The sequence below is a fragment of the Erythrolamprus reginae genome, chromosome Z (genome assembly GCF_031021105.1).
Source record: "Erythrolamprus reginae isolate rEryReg1 chromosome Z, rEryReg1.hap1, whole genome shotgun sequence".
In the NCBI taxonomy this organism is placed as follows: Eukaryota; Metazoa; Chordata; class Lepidosauria; order Squamata; family Dipsadidae; genus Erythrolamprus; species Erythrolamprus reginae.
In genome coordinates, this window is record NC_091963.1 from 131,338,942 (window position 1) to 131,354,848 (window position 15,907).

General features: G+C 44.5%; 1 long non-coding RNA gene across 1 annotated transcript; it reads right to left on the reverse strand.

Moving 5' to 3' along the window:
* Positions 1-1,135: 1,135 nt before the first annotated feature.
* LOC139153036 (uncharacterized) lies at positions 1,136-5,283 on the reverse strand. The gene is made up of 3 exons (XR_011556750.1): positions 5,218-5,283; positions 2,193-2,745; positions 1,136-2,084 (listed from the first exon to the last, which is right to left on the reverse strand). It is a non-coding gene; the product is annotated as an uncharacterized lncRNA (long non-coding RNA).
* Between the last annotated feature and the right edge of the window lie 10,624 nt (positions 5,284-15,907).

The following is a 15,907-nucleotide window of genomic DNA, read 5'->3' on the forward strand; positions in this document are numbered from 1 at the left end:
TCTTAGGCCATAAGGCCTCTTTGCATATCTGTAAAGGTGGTAAATTCTATTTTTAAAAATAACTTTAATTTTTCTCCAAAAAATGTCAGATTTGTTATATACATTTTTCATTATAACTATCTTGGAGTTTCAAAATTATCTTCCTCTTTTTCTTTCCTTTTTTAATTTCTATACCAAACACCTGCTTTGTTTATTTGCAGGTTCAAGGTTCCTTGGCTTAAAGAAATTCAATGTATTCTACAATTCTCTAATGTTATATATCGTTAATTGCTGTTGAATAAGTTTAATTTCATTTAAAATGTTTATCTTCGTAAGTAGAAATGATTCTTCCTTACTTTTAGTTTCCTGTAAGATCTCATGAATTTTATCTGCAAACAATTTTTTTTCACAAAAACCTTAAATTTCTAGTCAAGGCAGGTGAGTTGTTTAATTTTACTTTCCCAAGTGTAGCTGAAACTATAATAATTTATTTAAACCACAGGTATATTTGCTGACAATATAATCAGATTTAAAGTTGCTGGGAAATGAAGAGAAAAATTAGTCATCGTGTTACTAATTGCCATCCAGAACATAAATAAACATCAGGACGTGCATTAAAAAATGAATTCTCAGCTAATTTAGATAACCGCTAAATAGCACTGTTTGTTCTATGATAAGATTAAGATAAAGTTAGGAAATGCGGTTGGAAATTAAGTGTTACATATACAAGATAGGTTCAAAATACAGAAAGACCTAGATAGATTAGTACTGTGGGCTCAAACTAACAAAATGAAATTTAATGTTGAAAAAAGCAAAATCTTACACCTAGATAAGAAAAACCTAAGACACGCATACAAATTGGGAGAAACCACACTTAACCGTAGCGACTGTGAGAGAGACCTAGGAGTGTTGGTGGATAACCAACTAAATATGAGCTAGCAATGTGCAGCAGCTGCTTAAAAAGCCAACACAATCTTAAGCTGCATCAACATTGGGATACAGACTAAGGAGGTAGTAATACCGCTCTATGATGTGTGACGCCGCTGAGTCCTAATGAAAGCAATGCCTTCAAAAGAGACAGAGAGCAAGGCAAGCCAGTGGGGTCACTCACGAACGCGAATCCTAGAAAGTAGAAACTGGACACATTCTCTCTCTGGGTGAAGTGACATGGTGTAGAGCCATGCGCTTCTATTTATTTAGGAACATAAGGAAATGGGGTATAATTACATATACATGTCAAAATGATACATCTTCAAAGGTATCTTTGAGTTTCTTCTTTTCCCACACATATCAAGGAACGATCTTCAAGGAACTTTCTAAAAGCAGATGTTTATTCGCACCTTCTTATCTGGCTTAATCTCCCTTAATTGGCCTGCTGGTTTGTGTTGCTCCAGGCAATGAAACTTCCCCCCTTTGATCCTATAATGTCCTGTCCTGAGTTGTAAAGCTTTTGAGATGTTTATTCTGAGCCCCTGCATTCCCAGGGATGCAGATTAGGTTTACGACCTCTCCTTGTCCTGGGTTTATGAATCAGGGTCACACAGAGTATATATATATTTCTATGCTAGAATTCCAGATTAATAAAAATCCTATCCCAACATAGCTTGATATACTGCAACAATGATGCCCTAGTCAGACCACACCTAGAGTACTGCATTCAATTTTGGTCATCACACTAGAAAAAGGATATTGAAACAAACTCTAGAGAGAAAACGGAAAAGAGCAACCAGAATGATAAGGGACTGGAAACTAAGACATACAAAGAGAAGTTGCTGGAACTGGGCATGGATAGTCTAGCAAAAAGGAGGGCCAGAGAGGACATGATACCAATATACAGATATTTGAAGGGTTGCCACAGAATATCACATTATTTTCCAGGGCACCAGAGGGCCAGAACAGGAGCAACAGTTGGAAACTGACCAAGGAGAGATTCAACCTGGAAAATAAGGAAGAACTTTCTGACGGTGAGAGCGGTCAACCAGTGGAACAGCCTGCCAGCACTCAACATATTCAATAGGAAATTGGACTGCCATCTGGCTGCAGGGGTGTAGGGTTTCCTGCTTGAGCAGAGGGTTGGACTTGATGACCTGCAAGGTCCCTTTCAACTGTAATAATAAACACATGTTCTGTTATTCATTGAAACAATTTAGTTCTTTTCAAACTTTCCTATTGACCTGAAAAAACAGTATAACTCTTCTAAAGCCTGCCCTCACCTGTTGTGATTCAGCCTGAGGCTACTCAGGGACCGGCTGCGTCTCTGCTGGCTCCATGCCCGGAGGAGGAGGACAGTGAACAGGAGGGGGAGGACCAGGCAGACGGGGGAGAGGAAAGTCAGGAAGAGGAGGAGGGAGAGCAGCCTGAGAGCCCCGGGGAGGGGGGGGCTCTCCCCAGCTAGTAGCCTGGACTCATTGGATGAAGACGCACAGGCTATAATTGACATGAGACAGCAACGTGCAGCTCAGAGATGGGATCAATTAGAAAGGTATTTGCATCACTGAATTGGCAACAGCTGGGTTTGGGTGTGGTTCTCCTCAGCAGGGTTTAAAAGGCAGGCCCGCCCTTGCAGCCTTGTGGAGCGTTATCAACTGGAAGTTCTGTGACCCTGCTTTGCTTCTCGGCGTCTCTGATCTTGGCTTGTGGCCTAGAAGTCTGGAAGACTTGGGGGAGGCGTGGGTTTGTTATCTCCAGTGTTGTTTTTGACAGCAAGAATCCTGTTTTATTTCATGGCCTTCGTGAAACCTCTGTGAAGTTCCAGCGTGTTCCTGTCTGTAAGAACAGTTTCTGTTACTTGTGTTTGCTTTGAATTATATAAACTGCCTTTGTATGTCTGGCTTCTCTTTTTGGTTTGATGTTGGCTTCTGGAGGAACCCAGACAGAACACTCACCTAATTTATAGGGTGACCTATCTCACTGCTGTGGCAGTGTAAAACCAACAATTAAAATAGCCCCAAATAATAAATGCCCAAAATTACAAACAGCAGCGGTATTAAACGGGTATAATGAGGGCTGCCAAAAACTGACAGGGTCATGGCATTCTGGACTAGCTGCAATTAGCTGCAAATCAGTGAAGGGCTACCAAAAGTTTTACTACCACACTGTGGGGGTGACTTATGCAGGATGCCCTGCATTTTCTTTCAACATCTTTCAATGCAATATTTCTCTGATATTTCTCTGCAAATAGCAGTGGTAATAAATGGGTACAATGAGGACTGCCAAAAACCCAGCAGGGCCACGGCATACTGAACTAGCTGCAAATAGCTGCAAATATTCTTCAAGGTCCATGTAGAGCACATTGCCATAATCCACACAGAAAATAAACAGAGTTACTGTGAGTGAGACTTCCTGGTGGAAGAATGAGGGCTATTGATGCATACCTGGATAAAAATCCTCCTGGCCTTGCCTGACCTCTTTTCTTTGAGGAGCAAATGTGAATCCAGGAGGATCCCCCAAATTGTATCCCCATTCCAACTGGAGGAAGTACAGCCCCATAAAGGGTTAGATACGGAACTTACTTATTTACTTATTTATTTACTTATTTACTTATTCATTCATTCATTCATTCATTCATTCATTCATTCATTCATTCATTCATTCATTTATTAAATTTGTATGCCGCCCCTCTCCGCAGACTCGGGGTGGCTCACAATAGCAACAGAAAACAATATACAATACAAATTCAATAATTAGAAAGCTAAAAACCCATAATTTTTAAAAAAACATGCACACAACATACCATACATAAACAGTATAGGCCTGGGGAAGATATTTCAGTTCCCCCATGCCTGACGGCAGAGGTGGGTTTTAAGGAGTTTGCGGAAGGCAAGGAGGGTGGGGGCAGTTCTGATCTCAGGGGGGAGCTGGTTCCAGAGTGTCGTGGCCGCCACAGAGAAGGCTCTTCCCCTGGGACCCGCCAGACGACATTGTTTAGTCGACGGGACCCGGAGAAGGCCAACTCTGTGGGACCTAATCGGTCGCTGGGATTCGTGCGGCAGAAGGCGGTCCCGGAGATATTCTGGTCCGATGCCATGAAGGGCTTTATAGGTCATAACCAACACTTTGAATTGTGACCAGAAATTGATCGGCAACCAATGCAGACTGTGGAGTGTTAGTGTAACATGGACATACCTAGGGAAGCCCATGATTGCTCTCTCAGCTGCATTCTGCATGCTGAAAAGTTTCAGAACACTTTTCAAAGGTAGCCCCATGTATATGGCATCACAGAGTCCAATTTAATACGAAATGGGTTATTTTATATCTTATATCTCAGAATTTGAAACTGAAGAGTTCCCTACAAGTAGCTCTATCTAGAGAGAAGAGGAGCAGCATTCTAGGGTAGAAGTGACAAAGCGATTCAAAAGACAGGGTTTATAAGTAGCCATGATCTCCACTTTAGCTTGCATTGCCTTCATAATGGTGAGATCTAGAGTTCTAGTAGAGTCCAAACTGTTCATGTTTTTAATGGACTGCCATTAAAACAATTCCTTTCTACCAAGTGCCTGTTTCCTCTTTAATTTCTTATTGGAAGGCACCTGTTAAAATATTCATAGCAACCTTGTCCTGCTTCATTTTAATAACCCGGAGACAGAGAAGCCCCCACAAACTGTAATGTCATTTTTTCTATTACTTGACCAATCTCAATGACACGTGTTCGCAATAAGGTTGAGGAAATTTCATTTGGGATGATGCCCTGGACACCTCCTCTTTCTCCAACAGAAGCTCTCAGAAAACATCTATGCAAAAAAAAATATTATTGAATGCAAACTTTATTCGAATACAAACTATATCCAAACTTTTACCATAAAAATATAACTGATTATATACATACATAAGATGTATTTTACAGCTGTGGGGGTGGCAGCAAACGCTCTAACTACCCACTCAGGTGGTGGCACAGCAAAGTCCTCTGAGATCCACGCCTGGTTCATTTTAAGGAATGTCAGTATGTCAACATTGTCTGTGGATAGGTGGATCCTTCTGTCAGCGATGACCCTTCCTGCAGTGCTGAACACACGCTCGGACAGGACACTTTCCGCAGGGCAGGCCAGCACTTCCAGGGCATAGAGGGCAAGCTCTGGCCACATGTTCAATTTACCTACCCAAAAATTGAAGTTGGTGGAGGCATTGCTAAGAACCATCATGCTCGTGGACAGGTATTCGTCCACCATGCCTTCTGCTATGGGGCATCACATCTGAGGGTGGTGGATGGAATAGGTTTTCATACATTGTGGCCATGCTTACCCTCCCCCGTGAGGTGCTGCCAGTGCCCCCGCTGCGTTGGCGACTGCGTCCTCCTCCTACTCCGTGTGCCACCACTGCGCACTCCAATCACTGTGGGGACTCTGCCAAAGGATACAGGAATTATGGCCTCTTGGGGTAACATATTGCCTCTCCATGGCAAGCAATATCTGCTGAAACTTGTTTTCATACATGCCAGCAAAGGGGTTTCATATTCCACAGTCAGTAAGGATGGTGTTGTATCCTGTAATGGCTACCTTGTATCTCTGTAAATAGTTTGTTCCTTGTTAAAGCGCTGTCTGAGCTAGAATCAGGAAGTCGCTCCTGATTGGCTCAGACGCGGCTGCTCTTGCTTTGGCGGGAACCGCAAATGTATAAAAGGAGCGGTTTCTCCCAGGCAAAGCAGACGGTACTAGCTGAAAGTCACTTACCTATTCTGAGCTGAATAAAGGTACTGTTCTCACCTAACCCTGCCTCTGGGTTTATTTCACTGGCGACGACGGACGAAAGAAACCACGCATGCAACATGAACAACCTCCAAATCGGCCGGGCTCCTGAGTTCTTCGATCCTGAGAAGACTTCCTGGGACGACTACTTAGCCAACTTCGAGATCTTCCTCGAGGCAGCAGGAATACGGGACGCCGACGCCGATCGGAGACGGGCCATCTTCCTAAACTACTGCGGTCCAGAAATCCGCGCCCTCGCCCAGACTCTCACCGACCCGCTGCCAGCAAGATCCGTCGCTTGGGACGTCCTGCAAGCCAAGCTCGCGAGCCATTTCAAGCCAACAAAACCAGCCATGGTTTTCAGGCACCAGTTCTCCAGAATGGCTCAGCGCGAAGCGGAATCAATCAACCAATTTGCAACGCGACTTCGAACGGTGCTTGCGAAATGCAAGTTTGACAACCCGGAAGCTCGCCTCACCGATGCCTTAGTCTTTGGCATGAGAAACGCCTCGGTCAGGAACAAACTCCTCACCGAAGACGAACCGACCCTACAAACAGTGATTAAGCTAGCACAAACCGCAGAGGTCGCCAACGCCGCTGCTAAAGAGCTGATGGATCACGAAAGGAAAGAAGTCATCGCCAAGATAGACTCCACGTTTTCCTGCGCCGAGGACCCAGACGACCTCAGCCCACCAGCTTGCAACGAGGACAGCTGTTTCCTGCTGCAAGACCAGCCGAGACAACACAGATTTCCTCACCCCGCCGCCCCCTGCGCCGGCTGCCGAGGAAACCATCAGCGCCAACGATGCCCCTTCCGGGACACCATATGCCGCCGCTACAACCGACGCGGCCACATCGCCGAAGCCTGCAGAGCATCTGCACCGGAGGAAACCTTCTCCACTCCGCGCCATCAACGACCCCAGAATCAAACACCTCAACTGCGAGAAAACCGACCTTTCTGTTTTTCGGGCCGAAAAAACTACTCAGCCGCTAACCACGACTACTCAAGAGGTAACACTCAATTTTCCGTGAATACCACGGCAACAAAAAATGGGGGCAAAATTGTTATTTCATTACTTCTAAACAACAAGCCATGTTCTATGGAGCTTGACACGGGGTCTAAATACACCTTTATGCCGTGGGAAAACCTTAAATTGTACATGCCTAGCCTATCTAAATCTGAGCTATTGCAAACCTCATTGGTAATTAGAGATTTTCAAGGGGGGATAATCTCTGTTCTGGGCAAAGTGAATGTACCTATCGTGTTTAAGAATGTTAAATGTACCCTGCCTATGATTGTCGTTACAGGGGCTAAGCACTCTCTCCTGGGGTTGGCTTGGATGGAACCTTTGGGAATTGAAATTTCTGGTATTTGTAATGTTAACTCTGATAGCATGCCTAACTTTTTACAAGAGTTCCCTGAAGTGTTTAGCCCCACCCTGGGATCGTATAAAGGGCCCCCTATCTCGTTTTCTATTGACCCCAAGGTCCCGCCTGTCCGGCTCAAACCTCGCAGGGTACCCTTTCCGCTCCTTCCCAAACTTGACCTGCAGATGGATAAGCTCATAAGCCAAGGCATTTTAGTTCCTGTGGAGCAGGGACCATGGGAAACACCCATAGTCACGCCTCTAAAACCGGATGGCTCCTTAAGAGTTTGCGCTGACTATAAATCCATGCTAAATAAGGCCCTCCAACATCACCCTTACCCCATTCCAGTGGTACAACTCCTGCGCTCCCTGGGGGAAGGGAAAAGGTTTGCAAAGATCGATCTCGCACAAGCTTATCAGCAGTTACCTGTCGATGAACCGACAGCAAACGCGCAAACAATTGTGACCCACAGGGGTGCCTTTAAATGTACCAGATTACAGTTTGGAGTAAGCATAGCCCCAGGGATATTCCAAAGCATAATGGAACGATTGTTATCAGGGATTAAAGGGGCCATTCCCTATTTTGATGACATCTTAATTGCAGGGGAAAACCAAGAACAGCTCAACAAAAGGATAAGGGAAGTACTTCAGAGACTTCAGGACAAAGGGTTGAGAATTAAGCCTGATAAATGCGTCTGGGGAACCAACAGTGTAGAATTCCTAGGTTATAAAATCGATAAGGAAGGTATCCACCCCATGACTGAGAAACTGAGAGCCATTAGAGAAGCCCCAGAGCCACAAAATAAGACTGAATTGCAAGCTTTTTTAGGCCTTCTTAATTTTTACTCCGTTTTTCTAAAACAGAAGGCAACAGCAGCAGAGCCTCTACACTGCTTGCTCCAGAAAGAAACCCCTTGGACATGGGGGAGAACTGAGCACGAAGCCTTTGTACAAATAAAACAATTATTAACTTCTAAAAGTGTGGTAGTCCAATATAGTACTTCGCTACCTATCAGGCTTACGTGCGACGCTTCCCCGTACGGCGTGGGAGGAGTTTTGGCTCACGTTTTGCCTAACAAAACAGAGGCCCCAATTGCTTTCTTTTCCAGAACGATGACCAATACTGAAAGAAATTATAGCCAACTAGATAAGGAGGCTCTAGCTTTAGTGGCAGGGGTGAAGAAGTTTCATAATTACCTTTTTGGAAGAAGTTTTGAATTGGTTACCGACCACAAGCCCTTATTGGGTCTTTTAGCCCCCAACAAGCCTACTCCTCCATTTATGTCCCCAAGATTAATCAGATGGGCCCTTTTCCTCTCAGGATACCAGTACGAGCTCATCCATAAAGGGGGTAAAACCATCAACCACGCAGATGGCCTCAGTAGGTGCCCCATGGCAGAGTTAGTGGAGGACCCTGCCCCATCTGCTGATGTCTTAATGATAGAGCTCGAAGAAAACCCACTAACTACTGCAAGGGAGGTGGCTGCACACACGCAGCAAGATCCAATCCTAAAACAGGTGGTAAATTGTGTACTTAAGGGATGGCAAAATGACTCTGTGAAACCTGAATTGTGTGACTTCAAAACCAAAAGACTTGAATTGTCATATGTAAAAGGTTGTCTGTTGTGGGGGGATAGAGTGATCATTCCTAAAAGCCTAAGGGTAAAAGTACTCAAAATGTTACATGTGGGCCATCCTGGGATTGTCAGGATGAAGGGCTTAGCCAGAGGGCACTTATGGTGGCCAGGTTTGGATACTGATATTGAAAACTGGGTAGCCAAATGTGACCCATGCCAAGAATCTCGGCCTAACCCCCCCAAAACAACTCCAGCAGAGTGGGAGCAACCTGCCGGTCCATGGTCCAGGGTCCATATTGATTTTGCAGGGCCAGTGGGGTCACAATACTTCTTAATAGTAGTGGATGCATTTTCCAAATGAGTGGAAATCATAGCAATGAACAACATAACCACAAGTGCCACCATCAAGGTGCTGCGCAGGCTGTTTGCTACCCATGGTTGCCCTGATATCCTAGTGTCTGACAATGGGCCACAATTAACGGCCAGGCAGTTTGAATTGTTCTTAGATAGTCTTGGAGTCAGACATGCACTCATCTCGCCTTACTCGCCCTGGGCTAATGGTTTGGCAGAACGCTACGTTCGTGTGGCAAAGGAAGCCTTGCGCAGATCACACCCTGGAGATGTACAACAAAATTTGGACCAGTTTTTGCTAACCCAGCACATTACCCCAAACACTCACACGCACGTAAGCCCTGCTGAGTTACTCATGGGAAGGAAACTAAGGTCCCCACTAGATAGGTTACACCCAAGGTTTTGTACAAATAAACCAATGCATGTAAACCCTGAAAGACAAATGTATTTGGGACAAAATGTGTTTGTAAAAATTTTTGATGGGGGTGTAAACTGGATGAAGGGAATTATTGTTAAACAAACTGCTCCTAAAACATATATTGTAAAATTGGAGGATGGTCGAATGTGGAAGAGGCACATTGACCATGTAAGGAAACGCATAGAAAACTCCCTGGAGCAAACCGATGACACAGACTCTCCCATATCAACAGACTTTAACACACAACCCGATTTACTAGACATTCAAATGGACTTATCGGGTCAGAGAGAATCCTCCAGCGACGCTGAACCATCTTCCTCCTCCGAAGCCAGCGTTGTGCCTTCCAGGCCAGATCAGCAGGCTGGAGCCCAAAACAGGCCCCAGCCGCGCCGGGGGAGCAACAGCGAGCCGACCTCCACCGTCGGCAGCGAGGACGCAACTGAACTGCGCAGGTCGGAGCGAGCCTCGCTGAGACCCGGCAGATTGGACGACTTCGTCACATGGCTTTCGTGATGGATGTATCCAAACTAAGGAGGGAGGGGTGTTGTATCCTGTAATGGCTACCTTGTATCTCTGTAAATAGTTTGTTCCTTGTTAAAGCGCTGTCTGAGCTAGAATCAGGAAGTCGCTCCTGATTGGCTCAGACGCGGCTGCTCTTGCTTTGGCAGGAACCGCAAATGTATAAAAGGAGCGGTTTCTCCCAGGCAAAGCAGACGGTACTAGCTGAAAGTCACTTACCTATTCTGAGCTGAATAAAGGTACCGTTCTCACCTAACCCTGCCTCTGGGTTTATTTCAGATGGGATCTCACTATTCCCTATAGTCATTATATATTGTTTTTATCACTGTTGTGAGCCGCCCTGAGTCTGCGGAGAGGGGCGGCATACAAATCTAATAAATAAATAAAATAAATAAATTCTTCTATTCTGATATTAAGCCCAGGAGCACCCCCAGGGTTGTGTGCTAATCCCTTTCCTTTATTTATTTATGTATTTATGTATGTGTTTGTTTGTTTGTTTCTCTGTCAAGTACATATTGGTAATATACATGGATATAACATTGTTTATATACATGAGATGGGTACTAATAAGAGGGAAACATTAGGACAGAAGGCATGCTGGTGCACTTATGCACACCACCTACTGACCTCTTAGGAATCAGGTGAGGTCAACAGCGGACAGTCTGAGCATAAGGTTTTGAGGGTTTGATGACAAAACTACAGATCCCCTCTCTGGCTGGCCAAAGAGTGGGTTGGGAATGGAGATTTTGCAGTATCCTTCCCCTGAAGTTTGATGGGAATGGAGGGAGCGAATCAGTGGCAAGGTGAATTAGAACCTGTTAGATTTGTGTGGAAATGAAGAATCAAGACATAGAACAGTTCAGCACTTTTACTGCAACAAGCAAGTACTAAGCAAAAGAATGCTGGCGAGCAACAGGGGAGCCACTTCTAAGGGCCTGCAACCTGGCCAACCAGTGACAGTTGTTCAAATCTGCCGCTGCTATATTGGCCAATCAGTGGTGGCTATGCAAATTTACTCCGTAAGTCAGCATATAACACCCATCCTCTCTCAGTTCCTGATACATCCAATCCGGAATGGATGCAAGTAACATAATCCCATAAGTACACAGGACGCCAGATAGTCTTACTGGGACTGCACAACTCAGTTCGTAGGGCGTTGCTGACTAGGTGGACATACCTGCTGCTTCTCCTCCTTTGCCTTGTGGTAATATTTAGAATTGGCCTCCAGGCAGGGTGACTGAATCCTGCACGTTGCCGACTCCAGCTCTGGGGCGGCCTCCATGCTGCTCCACCAGCAGCTGGTAGGTGATCGATCTCCCAGTCTAGGCTTGAATTAAGGGATCCTGGTAGTCTCTCAGCTAGGACCTGGTTCCTCTCGCAATTGTCTGGTTGCTTTGTATTGGCGTCTCTGCAGAGCAGAGACCGGGAGCTCTCCAGGTTGTTTGTTTTAGTAGCCAGTTTATTTATTTGATTTATTCTCCTTAGACTCAGGGTGGCTTACAACATGTTAGCACTAGCACTTTTTTAACAGAGCAAGACTATTGCCCCCACAATCCGGGTTCTCATTTTACCAACCTCGGAAAGATGGAAGGCTGAGTCAACCTTGAGCCGGTGATAAGATTTGAACCACTGACCTGCAGATCTACAGTCAGCTTCAGTGGCCTGCAGTACTGCACTCTACCTGCTGCGCCACCCCGGTTCTGGTTGGCACAGCCATGACTCTCCTACCTGGCTTCTGAGCTGATTGACATGTATTCTCCATTCTTGAACACCATTCAGTTTTACTCGGTAACCTTGATGATTGTTCCCTGCAACCCCTTGGAGTCCCCCAAAAAATTCTGTGCAAAAACAAAGTCGGCCACTGCTAATATCCTTGTGAATTTGTGTGACTTGGGGATGGGAGGGTGTCTCTGGATTATAGTTGAGCTTGAGCCTGTCCAGTTGTGATCTCAATTTTTTTCCCATTAGCATTTCAACCAGGATTGTGTGGGTGGCAGCAAGAGGATCAATCCTTTCTTGCCGGTCCCCTGAGCCCATTCTCTCTAAACCTTTTTGTTGCTGCGTGCCAAAAAAGGAAGCATGCACACGTCGTTGGACCTGTGCGTGCCAGTACCCATAATGCAAAGCTCCATCCACCTGCGCATGCAAACGCCCTGCCACACCCATTTAGAATTTGCGGAGGTGCAAAATGAGCTGCGGCCAGTGCCCCTGCATAATGTCCACCATGCCTGCCACCAGAGGATCCGAGCCAGGGAAGGAGCAGGCAGCCATCAGGTCAGAAAATACTGCCCCCTGCACCTGAGCTGGCTGCCAGTGTTCCTTGTGTGCAGCCCCGCCACCCCAGAAAAGCACCGGCAGCTGCAGTTGGAAGGGCAAGAACTAACAGCCAGCTCATGCGCACTTAGCCCTCCTCCCGGGATTCTCTTGCACCCCGTCTTCTTCTTATCAGCCTTTGCTCCTGCTGCTTCTACAAGCACACATGCCTGACCCATTAAAAAAACAACACACAAGGGGGTTGGCTTTGACCATTTCATCATTATAGATAATGTTATTTGGTCCTTTAAGGAGTGGGATGGATCTAGAGCCGTGATGGCAAACCTTTTTTCCCTCAGGTGCCAAAAGAGCATGCATGCACACTATTGTGCACGCACGAGTGCCCACACTCATAATTCAATGCCTGGGGAGGGCGAAAACAGATTCCCCTGCTCCACAGAGGCCCTCTAGAGGGGGGAAATGGCCTCTTTCCCAACTTCTGGTGGGCCCAGTAGCCTCCAGTGGGCCCCTCCCCAGGCTCCAATGGCTTCTCTGGAACTGGGAGAGGGCAAAAACACCCTCCCCCATCCTTCCAGAGGCTCTCTGGAAGTCAAAACGCCCCCCCCCCCTGAGCCTCTGTGTTAACCAAATATCATCTGACTGGCACACACATGCACGTTGGAGCTGAGTTAGAGCAACAGCTCACGTGCTAGCAGATATGGCTCCGCATGCCACCTGTGGCACCTGTGCCATAGGTGCACCATCACTGATCTAGAGTCTTCGAGTTTATTGTTAACAAGTTGCAGAAGGCACGAGTAGACTTTGTACTTAAAACCTACCACATATAAACTGTACTTTGTACTTAAAACCTATCACATAGAAGGTTTTCTTCTTGGTTGATGTGATAATTGGTTCATTCATTCTTTATTTGGTGACACAAATTTTTGTAGCAGCTTTTATTTTGTTTTATTTTTGTGGCAAAAAAAAATCTTTTTTTGGACTGGAGCTTTCTTGTTTTTCCAAGTTTTGGTGAATAAAAATGGTACGTATAATTTGATGACTCTTTATATTTCAAGTGTAAAAATACATTGTAGTCGTCTTCGGCAGTGATGCAGTCAGAGAATATTGTGTGCCGGTCAAGAAGTGTGAGATAGGCTTCAATGAAGTTGTAGTTGGCATTTTTGAAGTTATAGTTAGTTGTCCTTTCATTAAGATGGTTTTTGTGAGGGCGTATGTTTGGGTAAAAGTCAATCATGCTATGGTCACTGTTAGAAAAGGGTTCTTTTATTTGTAGTCCATAAATTGAGTGCAGATTATTGCAGAAGATGAGGTCAAGACAATTGTTAAGTCTAGTGTTGTCGGTAATGAGTTCATCTAGTCCTAGACTAGTAATAGCATTGTAAAGGGTTGAATGTATGGGTCCAGATGAACATTCGTTTAGGGTCCAGTTTATATGTGGTAGGTTTTAAGTCTCCAAGAAATTTAAGAGGATTAGGGTGGGAGGTTGCCCACGTTAGTAATGAGGTTAGTTTGTTCCATGTGTGATATCATAATCTGAGGCTCTATAACATAGAAGGAAGCAAAGTATGGTATATAAGGCCAGTTCACAGATGCTGGTTTCAGGAAGATAAAGTTCTTGTTTAACTTGCACTTTTATTAGGTTTAGTGATTTCTTATAGAAAATTGCAACTCCCCCTCCTCTGCGGGTTTCACAGTCATATTGGTAAACTTAATAGTCACTTACTGTGATAACAAGTCAATGAAGGATTCATTTAACCATGTTTCACAGATAAATATGATGTCGAATTTAGCAGTTTTTAGTAAGAGAAGAGTTCAGGTATTTTGTTAACAATGCTCCTGGAGTTCATCAGTTTACATTTGAGATTAGCAGTGGATGGTGTTGAGGAAGTAAGGGGCATGCATAACTAGTCTTGGTTTATTGGGAGTTGAAGATTGTGGTTAATGGGGGGTTGGTCGTAGTTGAGGATAGATTGGAAATTAGGATGGTTTTGGTTTGAGGAAGTTGCGAAACATTCTTAGAAACTCTTCTCAATAAAAACTCAGACCACTCATTTTCTGAATAGTTTTTATCCCAGAGCTATAATTGCACTCAACAATGAACTAAAGAGTCACCATCAGTGAATTATTGAACCTCATTACTTGTGTAGATGTTGTGTAGATATTTGGGTGGTTCAGGGTGGGCAATTTGTGGTGGGTGTGAGGCATGTTACTACTCTGTTCTAATAATTTGATCTTTATATAGACAAAATGCAATTTACATAGACTTTTGTAAAGCTTTTGATTCAGTAGAACATGACACACTACTTCTGAAAATAAAATCCTATGGCATCCCTGGACCACTACATGATTGGATAACCGTGTTCCTGTCTAACAGACAACAAGTGGTCAAAATAGGAAATGCCATATAAAATCTTGCTCCTGTCAACAGTAGTGTCCCTCAAGGCAATGTTCTAGGACCAACACTCTTCATAATCTACATCAGGAGTAGGGAATGTTGGATCTTCTATGACTTGTAGACTTCAACTCTCAAAATTCCTGAGCCAATCATGCTAGCTCAGGAATTCTGGGAGTTGAAGTCCACATGTCATAGAAGAGCCAACGTTGACTACCCCTGCTCTACATAAACGATTTTTGTGATCATGTTATAAGCAACTGTGTTCTCTTTGCTGATGATGTTAACCATTTAATACCACCCACAATGCTACTATCCTTCAAAGAGACCTTGACTATGTAGAAGAATGGTCAAACAACTGGCAACTTCAAATCTCAACTAACAAATGCTCTGTCTTAAACATTGGCAAAAAGAATCAGAATACAAAATACAAACTTGGAGGAAACAAACTTGTAGATGACCCTCACTCCGTCAAAGACCTTGGCGTACTCATATGCAATGACCTAAATGCTAGAGTCCACTGTGCCAAAAAAGCAGTAAGAGTTGTTAATCTAATCTTACACAGCTTCTTCTTTGGCAATATTACACTGCTAACAAGAGCTTACAAAACGTTTATTAGACCAATTCTGGAATACGGTTCACCTGTCTGAAACCTGCATTTGCATGTTAGACATTAATACAGTTGAGAGAATCCAGGAATATTTCACAAGAAGAGAATATTTCACTCCTCTGCTCGCAACAAAATACCTTATTCCACCAGACTTGAAATACTGAGATTAGACTATTTACAGCTATGTCGACTCCGATCTGATCTAAGTGTAGTTCATAAAATCATATACCAAAATGTCCTTCCTGTTAATGACTACTTCACCTTCAACTGCAGCAATACGCGAGCACGTAATAGATTCAAGTGAAATGTAAAGCGCTCCAAACTCAACTGCAGAAAATACGACTTCAGCAATAAAGTGATCAATGCCTGGAATGTACTACCTGTCTCTGTGGTTTCTTCCCCAAACCACAAAATCTTTAACCTTAGACTGTCTAGAGTTGACCTCTCCCCATTTCTAACAGATCTGTAAGGGATGTGCATAAGTGCACCACTGTGCCTACCGTCCCTGCCAGGGGAAGAGCCTTCTCTGTGGCGGCCCCGACCCTCTGGAATCCACTCCCCCTAGAGATTAGGATTGCCCCCATCCTCCTTGCCTTTGGCAAACTCCTCAAAACCCACCTCTGTCATCAGGCATGGGGAAATTGATTCCCCTGGGCTGTTCCCACTTTACGTATGGTCTATATGAGATGTATGGTTGTTTTTTATATTAAGGGTTTAAAATTATTTTAATGAATTGGAT